Raw genomic sequence first — 20,801 nt, 5'->3', positions numbered from 1 at the left:
ATTCCAGAGACTGCAAATAGATTATATTCAGCTGCCAAAGTCAGGATCATGGGAATATGTGTTGGTCTGTATTGATTTGTTCTCAGGATGGCCAGAGGCTTTCCCGATTGCCAAAGCCACGGCTGCGGCAACCGCAAAGAAACTGCTTGCGGAGGTGGTCTGCAGGTATGGGGTACCAGGGGTAATTGAGAGTGACAGAGGTACACACTTCACGGGTGAAATAATGAATGAAGTCATGTCAGCTCTAGGAATTCAACAAGCATTCCACACCCCATATCACCCACAAAGTAGTGGTAAAGTGGAAAGACTGAATGGGACATTGAAATTAAAAATTCAGAAAGCCATGGCTGAGACAGGAAAACCATGGCCGGACTGTTTACCACTTGCTCTGTTTTCAGTAAGATACACGCCTAATAGAAAGACTGGACTCTCTCCATATGAGATATTGTTTGGCAACGTACCCAGCCTAGGGTGTTTCTATCCGCAAGCATTAGAAATGAACAACCATGTGCTAAGTTCCTATGTGAGGGCTTTACACAAAAAGATTAAGCAAGTACATGATAATGTCTTCAGTTCTCTTCCAGATCCAGATCAAGACTCTAGCAGCCATATGCTGCAACCTGGAGACTGGGTGGTTATAAAAAGACACGTGAGGAAAAGCCTAGATCCACGGTTTGACGGACCCTTTCAAGTTCTGCTGACCACAAGTACAGCCGTTAAGCTAGAGGGAAAAGAGACCTGGATCCACGCGTCCCATTGCAAAAAGATACTAGGAGAACCAGCGGACAAAGAATGATGACATTTATACTTACCTGCATACTTACAACCACAGGTGCATGGACTACGTTAGGCACCATGGATGGAGATGACAATAGATTCATTAGACACCATCTTGCTCTAATCGATGGACTAAAGGAGCAAAACCAGACCATTGCTAATTGTTGGATATGTACACATGCCCCTGTGACGTCCACTAGCATACCCTTTCTCGCTGTCCCGGTCTCATTGGAAGAGATAAACTTTTGGGTGAACTGTTCAGATACTTGGGCCAATAATTCCACACAGAGATTTTCCTTTCTAAATCCCACAAATTGGTTTAAAGGTATTGGTGGGTGGTTGGCTGGTATAGTACAAGTGATTTTACAGGTTTTGCTAATGTGTCTTGCGGTTTATTTGGTTTTTAAGCTTTTTTTAATGTGTATTCAGCGTTGTACTAAAAGAAAACATAGAAATTCGTATTGATAAATGAAGGAACAAAAGGATGGAATGTTATAGCAGAAGATGGAGTCCCTCAAGTTTAAAGGCCCCATCTATGCTATATAAGTCTGACAGTTATTTTAGGTGAAAACAACAGCTATGAATGTTCCTTCTTGTATCAATAGCGTGTCCTTGGGAGAAGATAAAGTATACTCCCTGGCCAGATGTTTCTTCTTGTAGCAATAATGTGTTCTTGCAGAAAGATGAAATGACCTTGCTAACTAGATAAGTCTAATTAAATATTTTAAAGCATACAGAAACTAGCTTTTTTTCACTTGTTCAGCTAAACTGTATAATCGAACCATATATGGCAAATCCGTTTCCTGCCTTTTAGGGTGTATATCAGCCCTGTGTTTTGTAATAAAGTTTTTAGAGTATGTTTAGACACAAACATCCTGTCCTGTGTCTTCATTCTCTCCGAGCTCGTAATCCAAAGGATAGAAGACCCAAAATTCAGTGACGACAATAGGATTAGATACACAGCTCAGCAGACAGTATCACACAGGAGAGGATTAGATACACAGCTCAGCAGACAGTATCACACAGGAGGAGATTAGATACACAGCTCAGGAGACAGTATCACACAGTATAAGATTAGATACACTGCTCAGCAGACAGTATCACACAGGAGAGGATTAGATACACAGCTCAGCAGACAGTATCGCACAGGAGAGGATTAGATACACTGCTCAGCAGACAGTATCACACAGGGTAGGATTAGAGATACAGCTCAGCAGACAGTATCACACAGGAGAGGATTAGATACACAGCTCAGCAGACAGTATCGCACAGGAGAGGATTAGATACATGGCTCCGCAGACAGTATCACACAGGGTAGGATTAGAGATACAGCTCAGCAGACAGTATCACACAGGAAAGGATTAGATACATAGCTCAGCAGACGGTATCACACAGGACAGGATTAGATGCATAGCTCAGCAGACGGTATCACACAGGACAGGATTAGAGATACAGCTCAGCAGATGGTATCACACAGGGTAGGATTAGAGATACAGCTCAGCACACCAGTATCACACAGGAGAGGATTAGATACACGGCTCAGCAGACAGTATCACACAGGAGAGGATTAGATACACAGCTCAGCAGACAGTATCACACAGGATAGGATTAGATACACTGCTCAGCAGATGGTATTACACTGGATAGGATTAGATACACAGCTCAGCAGACAGTACCACACAGGATAGGATTAGATACACGGCTCCGCAGACAGTATCACACAGGAGAGGATTAGATACACAGCATAGGATTAGATACATAGCTCAGCAGACAGTATCACACAGCATAGGGTTAGATACACGGCTCAGCGGACAGTATCACACAGCAGGGGATTAGAGACACTGCTCAGCAGACAGTATCACACAGGAGGGGATTAGATACATGGCTCAGCAGACAGTATCACACAGCATAGGGTTAGATACACGGCTCAGCAGACAGTATCACACAGGAGGGGATTAGATACACAGCTCAGCAGATAGTATCACACAGGAGTGGATTAGATGCATAGCTCAGCAGACAGTATCACACAGGAGAGGATTAGATACACAGCTCAGCAGACAGTATCACACAGGAGAGGATTAGATACACAGGAGAGGATTAGATACACAGCATAGGATTAGATACACAGCTCAGCAGACGGTATCACACAGCATAGGATTAGATACATGACTCAGCAGACAGAATCACACAGGAGAGGATTAGATACACAGCTCAGCAGACAGTATCACACAGGAGAGGATTAGATACACTGCTCAGCAGACAGTATCACACAGGAGAGTATTAGATACACAGCTCAGCAGACAGTATCACACAGGAGAGTATTAGATACACAGCTCAACACACAGTATTACACAGGAGAGGATTAGATACACAGCTCAGCACACAGTATCACACAGGAGAGGATTAGATACACAGCTCAACTCACAGTATTACACCGGAGAGGATTAGATACACGGCTCAGCAGACAGTATTACACAGGAGAGGATTAGATACACACCTCAGCAGACAGTATCCCACAGGAGAGGATTAGATACACTGCTCAGCAGACGGTATCACACAGGAGAGGATTAGATACACGGCTCAGCAGACAGTATCACACAGGGTAGGATTAGAGATACAGCTCAGCAGACAGTATCACACAGGAGAGGATTAGATACACAGCTCAGTAGACAGTATCACACAGGAGAGGATTAGATACACGGCTCAGCAGACAGTATCACACAGGGTAGTATTAGAGATACAGCTCAGCAGACAGTATCACACAGGGTAGGATTAGATACACGGCTCAGCAGACAGCATCACACAGGAGGGGATTAGATACACAGCTCAGCAGACAGTATCATACAGGAGGGGATTAGATACACAGCTCAGCAGACAGTATCACACAGGATAAGATTAGATACACTGCTCAGCAGACAGTATCACACAGGAGAGTATTAGATACACAGCTCAGCAGACAGTATCACACAGGAGAGGATTAGATACATGGCTCAGCAGATAGTATCACACAGGATAGGATTAGATACACTGCTCAGCAGACAGTATCACACAGGAGAGGATTAGATACACGGCTCAGCAGACAGTATCACACAGGGTAGGATTAGAGATACAGCTCAGCAGACAGTATCACACAGGGTAGGATTAGATACACAGCTCAGCAGACAGTATCACACAGGAGAGGATTAGATACACAGCTCAGTAGACAGTATCACACAGGAGATGATTAGATACACTGCTCAGCAGACAGTATCACACAGGATAGGATTAGATGCACAGCTCAGCAGACAGTATCGCACAGGACAGGATTGGATACACAGCTCAGCAGACAGTATCACACAGGAGAGGATTAGAGATACAGCTCAGCAGACAGTATCGCACAGGGCGGGATTAGATACACGGCTCAGCAGATAGTATCACACAGAAGAGGATTAGAGATACAGCTCAGCAGACAGTATCGCACAGGGCGGGATTAGATACACGGCTCAGCAGACAGTATCACACAGGATAGGATTAGATACACAATTCACCATCACTGAGTCATAATAGCACAGCGGTATGTGGTGAGGGACTACTACTCCCAGCAAGTGACAGCGCAGGCACCGATCATGTAACTAAACCATCACTGCGTCATAATAGCACTGCAGTATGTGGTGAGGGACTACAACTCCCAGCAAGTGACAGCACAGGCACCGATCATGTAACTAAACCATCACTGCATCATAATAGCACTGCAGTATGTGGTGAGGGACTACAACTCTCAGCAAGTGACAGCGCAGGCACCGATCATGTAACTAAACCATCACTGCATCATAATAGCACTGCAGTATGTGGTGAGGGACTACAACTCCCAGCAAGTGACAGCACAGGCACCGATCATGTAACTAAATCATCACTGCATCATAATAGCATTGCAGTGTGTGGTGAGGGACTACAACTCCCAGCAAGTGACAGCGCAGGCACCGATCATGTAACTAAACCATCACTGCGTCATAATAGCACTGCAGTATGTGGTGAGGGACTACAACTCCCAGCAAGTGACAGCGCAGGCACCGATCATGTAACTAAACCATCACTGCATCATAATAGCACTGCAGTATGTGGTGAGGGACTACAACTCCCAGCAAGTGACAGCGCAGGCTCCGATCATGTAACTAAACCATCACTGCATCATAATAGCACTGCAGTATGTGCTGAGGGACTACAACTACCAGCAAGTGACAGCGCAGGCACCGATCATGTAACTAAACCATCAATGCGCCATAATAGCATTGCAGTATGTGCTGAGGGACTACAATTCCCAGCAAGTGACAGCGCAGGCACCGATCATGTAACTAAACCATCACTGCGTCATAATAGCACTGCAGTATGTGGTGAGGGACTACAACTCCCAGCAAGTCACAGCGCAGGCTCCGATCATGTAACTAAACCATCACTGCATCATAATAGCACTGCAGTATGTGCTGAGGGACTACAACTACCAGCAAGTGACAGCGCAGGCACCGATCATGTAACTAAACCATCAATGCGCCATAATAGCATTGCAGTATGTGCTGAGGGACTACAATTCCCAGCAAGTGACAGCGCAGGCACCGGTCATGTAACTAAACCATCACTGCGTCATAATAGCACTGCAGTATGTGGTGAGGGACTACAACTCCCAGCAAGTGACAGCACAGGCACCGATCATGTAACTAAACCATCACTGCATCATAATAGCACTGCAGTATGTGCTGAGGGACTACAACTACCAGCAAGTGACAGCGCAGGCACCGATCATGTAACTAAACCATCAATGCGCCATAATAGAATTGCAGTATGTGCTGAGGGACTACAATTCCCAGCAAGTGACAGCGCAGGCACCGGTCATGTAACTAAACCATCACTGCGTCATAATAGCACTGCAGTATGTGGTGAGGGACTACAACTCCCAGCAAGTGACAGCGCAGGCACCGGTCATGTAACTAAACCATCACTGCGTCATGATAACACTGCAGTATGTGGTGAGGGACTACAACTCCCAGCAAGTTTATTTCTTTTTATTTTACACGCTGCTGTTTTCCACAGTGAATTACCAGAAAGATCTGCACCAAAATCATGGAGTGCAAATTTGCTGTTGTGGATTTTCTTGTGGATTTTTGCTAATTTGCTCTGATTTTCTATGGAAATCCTCCAGGAACAATCTGCCACATTTGAACAGATCTTCAGGCCTCATTCAGACATCTGTAGTTTTCTGGTACATTAAAAAAAAAGCAAAAAAAACAAAACTGATTTTCATCAAAGGGATCGATCTGAATTGTATCAATGTTTGTTACTATATGCAAATAAAAAAATATATATATATGGATATGTGAGCTGCCCCATAGATGATAAAGGTGCGTATTATGTCTGTCAATAACATGGATGTAAAAAAACAGACGTCTGAATGAGACGTTCACCCACAAGATCATCTAGCAATAGTGCAGCTCTGACCTGACACATAGCATTCACAGAAAGGCTCCTGATCAGCACATATGATGTCTGTGATCTATAAAGAGTCCTCCACATTGTACCCACTACATATACATTCACAATAAAGCTGCCCCCGTAACATCAACTGCCCCACACCTACCACATATAGCCAGGTCCCCGCTCCCCCACACACAGTATGTAGCCAAGGTCCCCTCCTCCATGTATAGCATATTTATCCAGGTCTCCCTCCCCCACACACAGTATATAGCCAGGTCCCCGCTCCCCCACACAAAGTATATAGCCAGGTCCCCGCTCCCCCACACAAAGTATATAGCCAGGTCCCCGCTCCCCCACACAAAGTATATAGCCAGGTCCCCGCTCCCCCACACAAAGTATATAGCCAGGTCCCCGCTCCCCCACACACAGTATATAGCCAAGGTCCCCGCTCCCCCACACACAGTATATAGCCAAGGTCCCCGCTCCCCCACACAAAGTATATAGCCAGGTCCCCGCTCCCCCACACAAAGTATATAGCCAGGTCCCCGCTCCCCCACACACAGTATATAGCCAAGGTCCCCGCTCCCCTACACACAGTATATAGCCAGGTCCCCGCTCCCCCACACAAAGTATATAGCCAAGGTCCCCGCTCCCCAACACAAAGTATATAGCCAGGTCCCCGCTCCCCCACACACAGTATATAGCCAGGCCCCCGCTCCCCCACACAAAGTATATAGCCAGGTCCCCGCTCCCCCACACACAGTATATAGCCAAGATCCCCGCTCCCCCACACACAGTATATAGCCAGGTCCCCGCTCCCCCACACACAGTATATAGCCAGGTCCCCGCTCCCCTACACAAAGTATATAGCCAGGTCCCCGCTCCCCCACACACAGTATATAGCAAGGTCCCCGCTCCCCCACACAAAGTATATAGCCAGGTCCCCGCTCCCCCACACAAAGTATATAGCCAGGTCCCCGCTCCCCCACACACAGTATATAGCCAGGTCCCCGCTCCCCCACACAAAGTATATAGCCAGGTCCCCGCTCCCCCACACAAAGTATATAGCCAGGTCCCCGCTCCCCTACACAAAGTATATAGACAAGGTCCCCGCTCCCCTACACAAAGTATATAGACAAGGTCCCCGCTCCCCCACACAAAGTATATAGCCAAGGTCCCCTCCTCCATGTATAGCATATTTATCCAGGTCTCCGCTCCCCCACACAAAGTATATAGCCAGGTCCCCGCTCCCCCACACAAAGTATATAGCCAGGTCCCCGCTCCCCCACACAAAGTATATAGCCAAGGTCCCCGCTCCCCCACACAAAGTATATAGCCAGGTCCCCGCTCCCCTACACAAAGTATATAGCCAAGATCCCCTCCTCCATGTATAGCATATTTATCCAGGGCTCCCTCCCCCACATATAGCAAAGAGAACCAAGTCCAGCACCCCCTCCCCCACCACACAGCATACGGTATATAGACAAGACCCCCACACACAGCATACGGTATATAGACAAGTCCCACACACAGCATACGGTATACAGACAAGTCCCCCACACACACACACACAGCATACAGTATATAGACAAGACCCCCACACACAACATACGGTATATAGACAAGTCCCCCACACACAGCATACGGTATATAGACCAGTCCCCCCCACACAACATACAGTATATAGACAAGTCCCCCCCACACAGCATACAGTATATAGACAAGTCCCCCACACACAGCATACAGTATATAGACAAGACCCCCACACACAACATACAGTATATAGACAAGCCCCCACACACAGCATACGGTATATAGACAAGTCCCCCACACACAGCATACAGTATATAGACAAGTCCCCCACACACAGCATACGGTATATAGACAAGTCCCCCCCACACAGCATACGGTATATAGACAAGTCCCCCACACACAGCATACAGTATATAGACAAGTCCCCCACACACAGCATACGGTATATAGACAAGTCCCCCACACACAGCATACAGTATATAGACAAGTCCCCCACACAGCATACAGTATATAGACAAGTCCCCCATACACAGCATACGGTATATAGACAAGTACCCCACACAGCATACGGTATATAGACAAGTCCCCCACACACAGCATACGGTATATAGACAAGTCCCCCCCACACAGCATACGGTATATAGACAAGTACCCCACACACAGCATATAGTATATAGACAACTCCCCCCAACACAGCATACGGTATATAGACAAGTCCCCCACACACAGCATACAGTATATAGACAAGTCCCCCCCACACACAGCATACGGTATATAGACAAGTCCCCTACACACAGCATACAGTATATAGACAAATCCCCCCCACACACAGCATACGGTATATAGACAAGTCCCCCACACAGCATGCGGTATATAAACAAGTCCCCCATACACAGCATACGGTATATAGACAAGTCCAGCACACACAGCATACGGTATATAGACAAGTCCCCCACACACAGCATACGGTATATAGACAAGTCCCCCACACACAGCATACGGTATATAGACAAGTCCCCCACACACAGAATACAGTATATAGACAAGTCCCCCACACACAGCATACGGTATACAGACAAGTACCCCACACAGCATACGGTATATAGACAAGTCCCTCACACAGCATACGGTATATAGACATGTCCCCCCCACACACAGCATACGGTATATAGACAAGTCCCCCACACAGCATGCGGTATATAAACAAGTCCCCCATACACAGCATACGGTATATAGACAAGTCCCCCACACACAGCATACGGTATATAGACAAGTCCCCCACACACAGCATACGGTATATAGACAAGTCCCCCATACACAGCATACGGTATATAGACAAGTCCCCCACACACAGCATACGGTATATAGACAAGACCCCCACACACAGCATACGGTATATAGACAAGTCCCCCACACACAGCATACAGTATATAGACAAGTCCCCCACACACAGCATACAGTATATAGACAAGTCCCCCACACACAGCATACGGTATATAGACAAGTCCAGCACACACAGCATACAGTATATAGACAAGTCCCCCACACACAGCATACGGTATATAGACAAGTCCCCCACACACAGCATACGGTATATAGACAACTCCCCCACACAGCATACGGTATATAGACAAGTCCCCCACACACAGCATACAGTATATAGACAAGTACCCCACACAGCATACGGTATATAGACAAGTCCCTCCCACACAGCATACGGTATATAGACAAGTCCCCCCCACACACAGCATACGGTATATAGACAAGTCCCCCACACACAGCATACAGTATATAGACAAGTCCCCCACACACAGCATACAGTATATAGACAAGTCCCCCACACACAGCATACAGTATATTGACAAGTCCCCCACACACAGCATACGGTATATAGACAAGTCCCCTACACAGCATACAGTATATAGACAAGTCCCCCCCACACAGCATACGGTATATAGACAAGTCCTCTACACAGCATACAGTATATAGACAAGTCCCCCACACACAGTATACGGTATATAGACAAGTCCCACACACACACAGCATACGGTATATAGACAAGTCCCCCACACACAGCATACGGTATATAGACAAGTCCCCCACACACAGCATACGGTATATAGACAAGTCCCCCACACACAGCATACGGTATATAGACAAGTCCCCCACACACAGCATACAGTATATAGACAAGTCCCCCACACACAGCATACAGTATATAGACAAGTCCCTTACACACAGCATACGGTATAAAGACAAGTCCCCCACACACAGCATACGGTATATAGACAAGTCCCCTACACAGCATACGGTATATAGACAAGTCCCCTACACACAGCATACGGTATATAGACAAGTCCCCCACACACAGTATACGGCATATAGACAAGTCCCCCCCACACACAGCATACAGTATATAGACAAGTCCCCCACACACAGCATACAATATATAGACAACTCCCCCACACACAGCATACAGTATATAGACAAGTCCCCCACACACAGTATACGGCATATAGACAAGTCCCCCACACACAGCATACAGTATATAGACAAGTCCCCCACACACAGCATACAGTATATAGACAAGTCCCCCACACACAGCATACAGTATACAGACAAGTACCCCACACACAGCATACAGTATATAGACAAGTCCCCCACACACAGCATACAGTATATAGACAAGTCCCCTACACAGCATACAGTATATAGAAAAGTCCCCCACACACAGCATACAGTATATAGACAAGTCCCCCACACACAGCATACAGTATATAGACAAGTACCCCACACACAGCATACAGTATATAGACAAGTCCCCCACACACAGCATACGGTATATAGACAAGTCCCCCACACACAGCATACGGTATATAGACAAGCCCCCCACACACAGCATACGGTATATAGACAAGTCCCCCCCACACAGCATACAGTATATAGACAAGTCCCCCCCACACAGCATACAGTATATAGACAAGTCCCCTACACAGCATACAGTATATAGACAAGTCCCCCACACACAGTATACGGTATATAGACAAGTCCCCCACACACAGCAAACGGTATATAGACAAGTCCCCCACACACAGCATACGGTATATAGACAAGTCCCCCACACACAGCATACGGTATATAGACAAGTTCCCCACACACAGCATACGGTATATAGACAAGTCCCCCACACACAGCATACGGTATATAGACAAGTCCCCCACACACAGCATACAGTATATAGACAAGTCACCCACACACAGCATACAGTATATAGACAAGTCCCCCACACACAGCATACGGTATATAGACAAGTCCCCCACACACAGCATACGGTATATAGACAAGTCCCCCACACACAGCATACAGTATATAGACAAGACCCCCACACACAGCATACGGTATATAGACAAGTCCCCCATACACAGCATAAGGTATATAGACAAGTCCCCCCCACACACAGCATACGGTATATAGACAAGTCCCCCCCACATAGCATACAGTATATAGAGAAGTCACCCACACACAGCATACGGTATATAGACAAGTCCCCCACACACAGCATACGGTATATAGACAAGTCCCCCACACACAGCAAACGGTATATAGACAAGACCCCCACACAGCATACAGTATATAGACAAGTCCCCCACACACAGCATACGGTATATAGACAAGTCCCACACACAGCATACGGTATATAGACAAGTCCCCCACACACAGCATACGGTATATAGACAAGTCCCCCATACACAGCATACGGTATATAGACAAGTCCCCCATACACAGCATACGGTATATAGACAAGTCCCCCACACAGCATACGGTATATAGACAAGTCCCCCACACACAGCATACGGTATATAGACAAGTCCCCCACACACAGCATACGGTATATAGACAAGTCCCCCACACACAGCATACGGTATATAGACAAGTCCCCCACACACAGCATACGGTATATAGACCAGTCCCCCACACACAGCATACGGTATATAGACAAGTCCCCCACACAGCATACAGTATATAGACAAGTCCCCCCCACACAGCATACAGTATATAGACAAGGCCCCCACACACAGCATACGGTATATAGACAAGTCCCCCACACACAGCATACGGTATATAGACAAGGCCCCCACACACAGCATACGGTATATAGACAAGGCCCCCACACACAGCATACCGTATATAGACAAGGCCCCCACACACAGCATACGGTATATAGACAAGTCCCCCACACACAGCATACGGTATATAGGCAAGTCCCCCACACACAGCATACGGTATATAGACAAGTCCCCCACACACAGCATACGGTATATAGACAAGTCCCCCACACACAGCATACGGTATATAGACAAGTCCCCCACACACAGCATACGGTATATAGACAAGTCCCCCCCACACAGCATACGGTATATAGACAAGTCCCCCCCACACAGCATACGGTATATAGACAAGTCTCCCACACACAGCATACGGTATATAGACAAGTCCTCCACACACAGCATACAGTATATAGACAAGTACCCCACACAGCATACGGTATATAGACAAGTCCCCCCCACACAGCATACGGTATATAGACAAGTCCCCCCCACACAGCATACAGTATATAGACAAGTCCCCCCCACACAGCAAACAGTATATAGACAAGTCCCCCACACACAGCATACGGTATATAGACAAGTCCCCCACACATAGCATACGGTATATAGACAAGTCCCCCCCACACAGCATACGGTATATAGACAAGTCCCCCCCACACAGCATACAGTATATAGAGAAGTCCCCCACACAGCATACGGTATATAGACAAGTCCCCCCCCACACAGCATACGGTATATAGACAAGTCCCCCACACAGCATACGGTATATAGACAAGTCCCCCACACACAGCATACAGTATATAGACAAGTCCCCCACACACAGCATACAGTATATAGACAAGTCCCCCACACACAGCATACGGTATATAGACAAGTCCCCCACACACAGCATACGGTATATAGACAAGTCCCCCACACACAGCATACAGTATATAGACAAGTCCCCCACACACAGCATACAGTATATAGACAAGTCCCCCACACAGCATACGGTATATAGACAAGTCCCCTACACACAGCATACGGTATATAGACAAGTCCCCTACACAGCATACGGTATATAGACAAGTCCCCTACACAGCATACAGTATATAGACAAGTCCCCCACACACAGTATACGGTATATAGACAAGTCCCCCACACACAGCATACAGTATATAGACAAGTCCCCCACACACAGCATACGGTATATAGACAAGTCCCCCACACACACCATACAGTATATAGACAAGTCCCCCACCACACAGCATACAGTATATAGACAAGTACCCTACACACAGCATACAGTATATAGACAAGTCCCCCACACACAGCATACAGTATATAGACAAGTCCCCCACACAGCATACGGTATATAGACAAGTCCCCTACACACAGCATACGGTATATAGACAAGTCCCCCACCACACAGCATACGGTATATAGACAAGTCCCCCACCACACAGCATACAGTATATAGACAAGTCCCCCACCACACAGCATACAGTATATAGACAAGTCCCCCACACACAGCATACGGTATATAGACAAGTCCCCCACACACAGCATACGGTATATAGACAAGTCCCCCACACACAGCATACAGTATATAGACAAGTCCCCCACACACAGCATACAGTATATAGACAAGTCCCCCACACACAGCATACAGTATATAGACAAGTCCCCCACACAGCATACGGTATATAGACAAGTCCCCCACACACAGCATACGGTATATAGACAAGTCCCCCCCACACAGCATACGGTATATAGACAAGTCCGAACCACACAGCATACGGTATATAGACAAGTCCCCCACACACAGCATACAGTATATAGACAAGTCCCCCACACACAGCAAACGGTATATAGACAAGACCCCCACACAGCATACAGTATATAGACAAGTCCCCCACACACAGCATACAGTATATAGACAAGTCCCCCACACACAGCATACAGTATATAGACAAGTCCCCCACACACAGCATACGGTATATAGACAAGTCCCACACACAGCATACAGTATATAGACAAGTCCCCCACACACAGCATACGGTATATAGACAAGTCCCCCACACACAGCATACAGTATATAGACAAGTCCCCCACACACAGCATACGGTATATAGACAAGTCCCACACACAGCATACGGTATATAGACAAGTCCCCCACACACAGCATACGGTATATAGACAAGTCCCCCATACACAGCATACGGTATATAGACAAGTCCCCCATACACAGCATACGGTATATAGACAAGTCCCCCACACAGCATACGGTATATAGACAAGTCCCCCACACACAGCATACGGTATATAGACAAGTCCCCCACACACAGCATACGGTATATAGACAAGTCCCCCACACACAGCATACGGTATATAGACAAGTCCCCCATACACAGCATACGGTATATAGACCAGTCCCCCACACACAGCATACAGTATATAGACAAGTCCCCCACACAGCATACAGTATATAGACAAGTCCCCCCCACACAGCATACGGTATATAGACAAGGCCCCCACACACAGCATACGGTATATAGACAAGTCCCCCACACACAGCATACGGTATATAGACAAGGCCCCCACACACAGCATACGGTATATAGACAAGGCCCCCACACACAGCATACAGTATATAGACAAGTCCCCCACACACAGCATACAGTATATAGACAAGTCCCCCACACACAGCATACGGTATATAGGCAAGTCCCCCACACACAGCATACGGTATATAGGCAAGTCCCCCACACACAGCATACGGTATATAGACAAGTCCCCCACACACAGCATACGGTATATAGACAAGTCCCCCACACACAGCATACGGTATATAGGCAAGTCCCCCACACACAGCATACGGTATATAGACAAGTCTCCCACACACAGCATACGGTATATAGACAAGTCCCCCACACACAGCATACGGTATATAGACAAGTCCCCCACACACAGCATACGGTATATAGACAAGTCCCCCACACACAGCATACGGTATATAGACAAGTCCCCCACACACAGCATACGGTATATAGACAAGTCCCCCACACACAGCATACGGTATATAGGCAAGTCCCCCACACACAGCATACGGTATATAGGCAAGTCCCCCACACACAGCATACGGTATATAGACAAGTCCCCCACACAGCATACGGTATATAGACAAGTCCCCCACACACAGCATACGGTATATAGACAAGTCCCCCCCACACAGCATACGGTATATAGACAAGTCTCCCACACACAGCATACGGTATATAGACAAGTCCCCCACACACAGCATACGGTATATAGACAAGTCCCCCACACACAGCATACGGTATATAGACAAGTCCCCCACACACAGCATACGGTATATAGACAAGTCCCCCACACACAGCATACGGTATATAGACAAGTCCCCCACACACAGCATACAGTATATAGACAAGTACCCCACACAGCATACGGTATATAGACAAGTCCCCCCCACACAGCATACGGTATATAGACAAGTCCCCCCCACACAGCATACAGTATATAGACAAGTCCCCCCCACACAGCAAACAGTATATAGACAAGTCCCCCACACACAGCATACGGTATATAGACAAGTCCCCCACACACAGCATACGGTATATAGACAAGTCCCCCCCACACAGCATACAGTATATAGAGAAGTCCCCCACACAGCATACGGTATATAGACAAGTCCCCCCCCACACAGCATACGGTATATAGACAAGTCCCCCACACAGCATACGGTATATAGACAAGTCCCCCACACACAGCATACAGTATATAGACAAGTCCCCCACACACAGCATACAGTATATAGACAAGTCCCCCACACACAGCATACGGTATATAGACAAGTCCCCCACACACAGCATACGGTATATAGACAAGTCCCCCACACACAGCATACGGTATATAGACAAGTCCCCCACACACAGCATACAGTATATAGACAAGTCCCCCACACAGCATACGGTATATAGACAAGTCCCCTACACACAGCATACGGTATATAGACAAGTCCCCTACACAGCATACGGTATATAGACAAGTCCCCTACACAGCATACAGTATATAGACAAGTCCCCCACACACAGTATACGGTATATAGACAAGTACCCCACACACAGCATACAGTATATAGACAAGTCCCCCACACACAGCATACGGTATATAGACAAGTCCCCCACACACACCATACAGTATATAGACAAGTCCCCCACCACACAGCATACAGTATATAGACAAGTACCCTACACACAGCATACAGTATATAGACAAGTCCCCCACACACAGCATACAGTATATAGACAAGTCCCAAACACAGCATACGGTATATAGACAAGTCCCCTACACACAGCATACGGTATATAGACAAGTCCCCCACCACACAGCATACGGTATATAGACAAGTCCCCCACACACAGCATACGGTATATAGACAAGTCCCCCACCACACAGCATACAGTATATAGACAAGTCCCCCACCACACAGCATACAGTATATAGACAAGTACCCTACACACAGCATACAGTATATAGACAAGTCCCCCACACACAGCATACAGTATATAGACAAGTCCCCCACACAGCATACGGTATATAGACAAGTCCCCCACACACAGCATACGGTATATAGACAAGTCCCCCCCACACAGCATACAGTATATAGAGAAGTCCCCCACACAGCATACGGTATATAGACAAGTCCCCCCCCACACAGCATACGGTATATAGACAAGTCCCCCACACAGCATACGGTATATAGACAAGTCCCCCACACACAGCATACAGTATATAGACAAGTCCCCCACACACAGCATACAGTATATAGACAAGTCCCCCACACACAGCATACGGTATATAGACAAGTCCCCCACACACAGCATACGGTATATAGACAAGTCCCCCACACACAGCATACAGTATATAGACAAGTCCCCCACACACAGCATACAGTATATAGACAAGTCCCCCACACAGCATACGGTATATAGACAAGTCCCCTACACACAGCATACGGTATATAGACAAGTCCCCTACACAGCATACGGTATATAGACAAGTCCCCTACACAGCATACAGTATATAGACAAGTCCCCCACACACAGTATACGGTATATAGACAAGTACCCCACACACAGCATACAGTATATAGACAAGTCCCCCACACACAGCATACGGTATATAGACAAGTCCCCCACACACACCATACAGTATATAGACAAGTCCCCCACCACACAGCATACAGTATATAGACAAGTACCCTACACACAGCATACAGTATATAGACAAGTCCCCCACACACAGCATACAGTATATAGACAAGTCCCCCACACAGCATACGGTATATAGACAAGTCCCCTACACACAGCATACGGTATATAGACAAGTCCCCCACCACACAGCATACGGTATATAGACAAGTCCCCCACACACAGCATACGGTATATAGACAAGTCCCCCACCACACAGCATACAGTATATAGACAAGTCCCCCACCACACAGCATACAGTATATAGACAAGTACCCTACACACAGCATACAGTATATAGACAAGTCCCCCACACACAGCATACAGTATATAGACAAGTCCCCCACACAGCATACGGTATATAGACAAGTCCCCCACACACAGCATACGGTATATAGACAAGTCCCCCCCACACAGCATACGGTATATAGACAAGTCCGAACCACACAGCATACGGTATATAGACAAGTCCCCCACACACAGCATACAGTATATAGACAAGTTCCCCACACACAGCATACGGTATATAGACAAGTCCAATACACAGCATACGGTATATAGACAAGTCCCCTACACAGCATACAGTATATAGACAAGTCCCCCACACACAGTATACGGTATATAGACAAGTCCCCCACACACAGCATACAGTATATAGACAAGTCCCCCACACAGCATACGGTATATAGACAAGTCCCCCACACAGCATACGGTATATAGACAAGTCCCCTACACACAGCATACGGTATATAGACAAGTCCCCTACACAGCATACGGTATATAGACAAGTCCCCTACACAGCATACAGTATATAGACAAGTCCCCCACACACAGTATACGGTATATAGACAAGTCCCACACACACACAGCATTCGGTATATAGACAAGTCCCCCACACACAGCATACGGTATATAGACAAGTCCCCCACACACAGCATATGGTATATAGACAAGTCCCCCACACACAGCATACGGTATATAGACAAGTCCCCCACACACAGCATACGGTATATAGACAAGTCCCCCACACACAGCATACAGTATATAGACAAGTCCCCCACACACAGCATACAGTATATAGACAAGTCCCTTACACACAGCATACGGTATAAAGACAAGTCCCCCACACACAGCATACGGTATATAGACAAGTCCCCTACACAGCATACGGTATATAGACAAGTCCCCTACACACAGCATACAGTATATAGACAAGTCCCCCACACACAGCATACAATATATAGACAAGTCCCCCACACACAGCATACAGTATATAGACAAGTCCCCCACACACAGTATACGGCATATAGACAAGTCCCCCAGACACAGCATACAGTATATAGACAAGTCCCCCACACACAGCATACAGTATATAGACAAGTCCCCCACACACAGCATACAGTATACAGACAAGTACCCCACACACAGCATACAGTATATAGACAAGTCCCCCACACACAGCATACAGTATATAGACAAGTCCCCTACACAGCATACAGTATATAGAAAAGTCCCCCACACACAGCATACAGTATATAGACAAGTCCCCCACACACAGCATACAGTATATAGACAAGTACCCCACACACAGCATACAGTATATAGACAAGTCCCCCACACACAGCATACGGTATATAGACAAGTCCCCCACACACAGCATACGGTATATAGACAAGTCCCCCACACACAGCATACGGTATATAGACAAGTCCCCCACACACAGCATACGGTATATAGACAAGTCCCCCACACACACAGCATACGGTATATAGACAAGAACCCCACACACAGAATACGGTATAAAGACAAGTCCCCCACACACAGCATACCGTATATAGACAAGTCCCCCCCACACAGCATACGGTATATAGACAAGTCCCCCCCACACAGCATACAGTATATAGACAAGTCCCCCACAGACACCATACAGTATATAGACAAGTCCCCCACACACACCATACAGTATATAGACAAGCCCCCCACACACAGCATACGGTATATAGACAAGTCCCCCCCACACAGCATACAGTATATAGACAAGTCCCCCCCACACAGCATACAGTATATAGACAAGTCCCCTACACAGCATACAGTATATAGACAAGTCCCCCACACACAGCATACAGTATATAGACAAGTACCCCACACACAGCATACAGTATATAGACAAGTCCCCCACACACAGCATACAGTATATAGACAAGTCCCCCACACACAGCATACGGTATATAGACAAGTCCCCCACACACAGCATACGGTATATAGACAAGTCCCCCACACACAGCATACGGTATATAGACAAGTCCCCCACACACAGCATACGGTATATAGACAAGTCCCCCACACACAGCATACGGTATATAGACAAGTCCCCCACACACAGCATACGGTATATAGACAAGTCCCCCACACACAGCATACGGTATATAGACAAGTCACCCACACACAGCATACGGTATATAGACAAGTCCCCCACACACAGCATACGGTATATAGACAAGTCCCCCACACACAGCATACGGTATATAGACAAGTCCCCCACACACAGCATACGGTATATAGACAAGTCCCCCACACACAGCATACGGTATATAAACAAGTCCCCCACACACAGCATACGGTATATAGACAAGTCCCCCACACACAGCATACGGTATATAGACAAGTCCCCCACACACAGCATACGGTATATAGACAAGTCCCCCACACACAGCATACGGTATATAGACAAGTCCCCCACACACAGCATACGGTATATAGACAAGTCCCCCACACACAGCATACGGTATATAGACAAGTCCCCCACACACAGCATACGGTATATAGACAAGTCACCCACACACAGCATACAGTATATAGACAAGTCCCCCACACACAGCATACGGTATATAGACAAGTCCCCCACACACAGCATACGGTATATAGACAAGTCCCCCACACACAGCATACAGTATATAGACAAGACCCCCACACACAGCATACGGTATATAGACAAGTCCCCCATACACAGCATAAGGTATATAGACAAGTCCCCCCCACACACAGCATACGGTATATAGACAAGTCCCCCCCACATAGCATACAGTATATAGACAAGTCACCCACACACAGCATACGGTATATAGACAAGTCCCCCACACACAGCATACGGTATATAGACAAGTCCCCCACACACAGCATACGGTATATAGACAAGTCCCCCACACACAGCAAACGGTATATAGACAAGACCCCCACACAGCATACAGTATATAGACAAGTCCCCCACACACAGCATACGGTATATAGACAAGTCCCCCACACACAGCATACAGTATATAGACAAGTCCCCCACACACAGCATACGGTATATAGACAAGTCCCACACACAGCATACAGTATATAGACAAGTCCCCCACACACAGCATACGGTATATAGACAAGTCCCCCACACACAGCATACAGTATATAGACAAGTCCCCCACACACAGCATACGGTATATAGACAAGTCCCACACACAGCATACGGTATATAGACAAGTCCCCCACACACAGCATACGGTATATAGACAAGTCCCCCATACACAGCATACGGTATATAGACAAGTCCCCCATACACAGCATACGGTATATAGACAAGTCCCCCACACAGCATACGGTATATAGACAAGTCCCCCACACACAGCATACGGTATATAGACAAGTC

Source organism: Phyllobates terribilis, unplaced genomic scaffold, assembly GCF_046119375.1.
Source record: "Phyllobates terribilis strain yellow unplaced genomic scaffold, ASM4611937v1 Scaffold_252__1_contigs__length_2834547, whole genome shotgun sequence".
NCBI lineage: Eukaryota > Metazoa > Chordata > Amphibia > Anura > Dendrobatidae > Phyllobates > Phyllobates terribilis.
The sequence above is the reverse complement of the archived record's forward strand: the minus strand, read 5'-3'. Positions refer to the sequence as shown.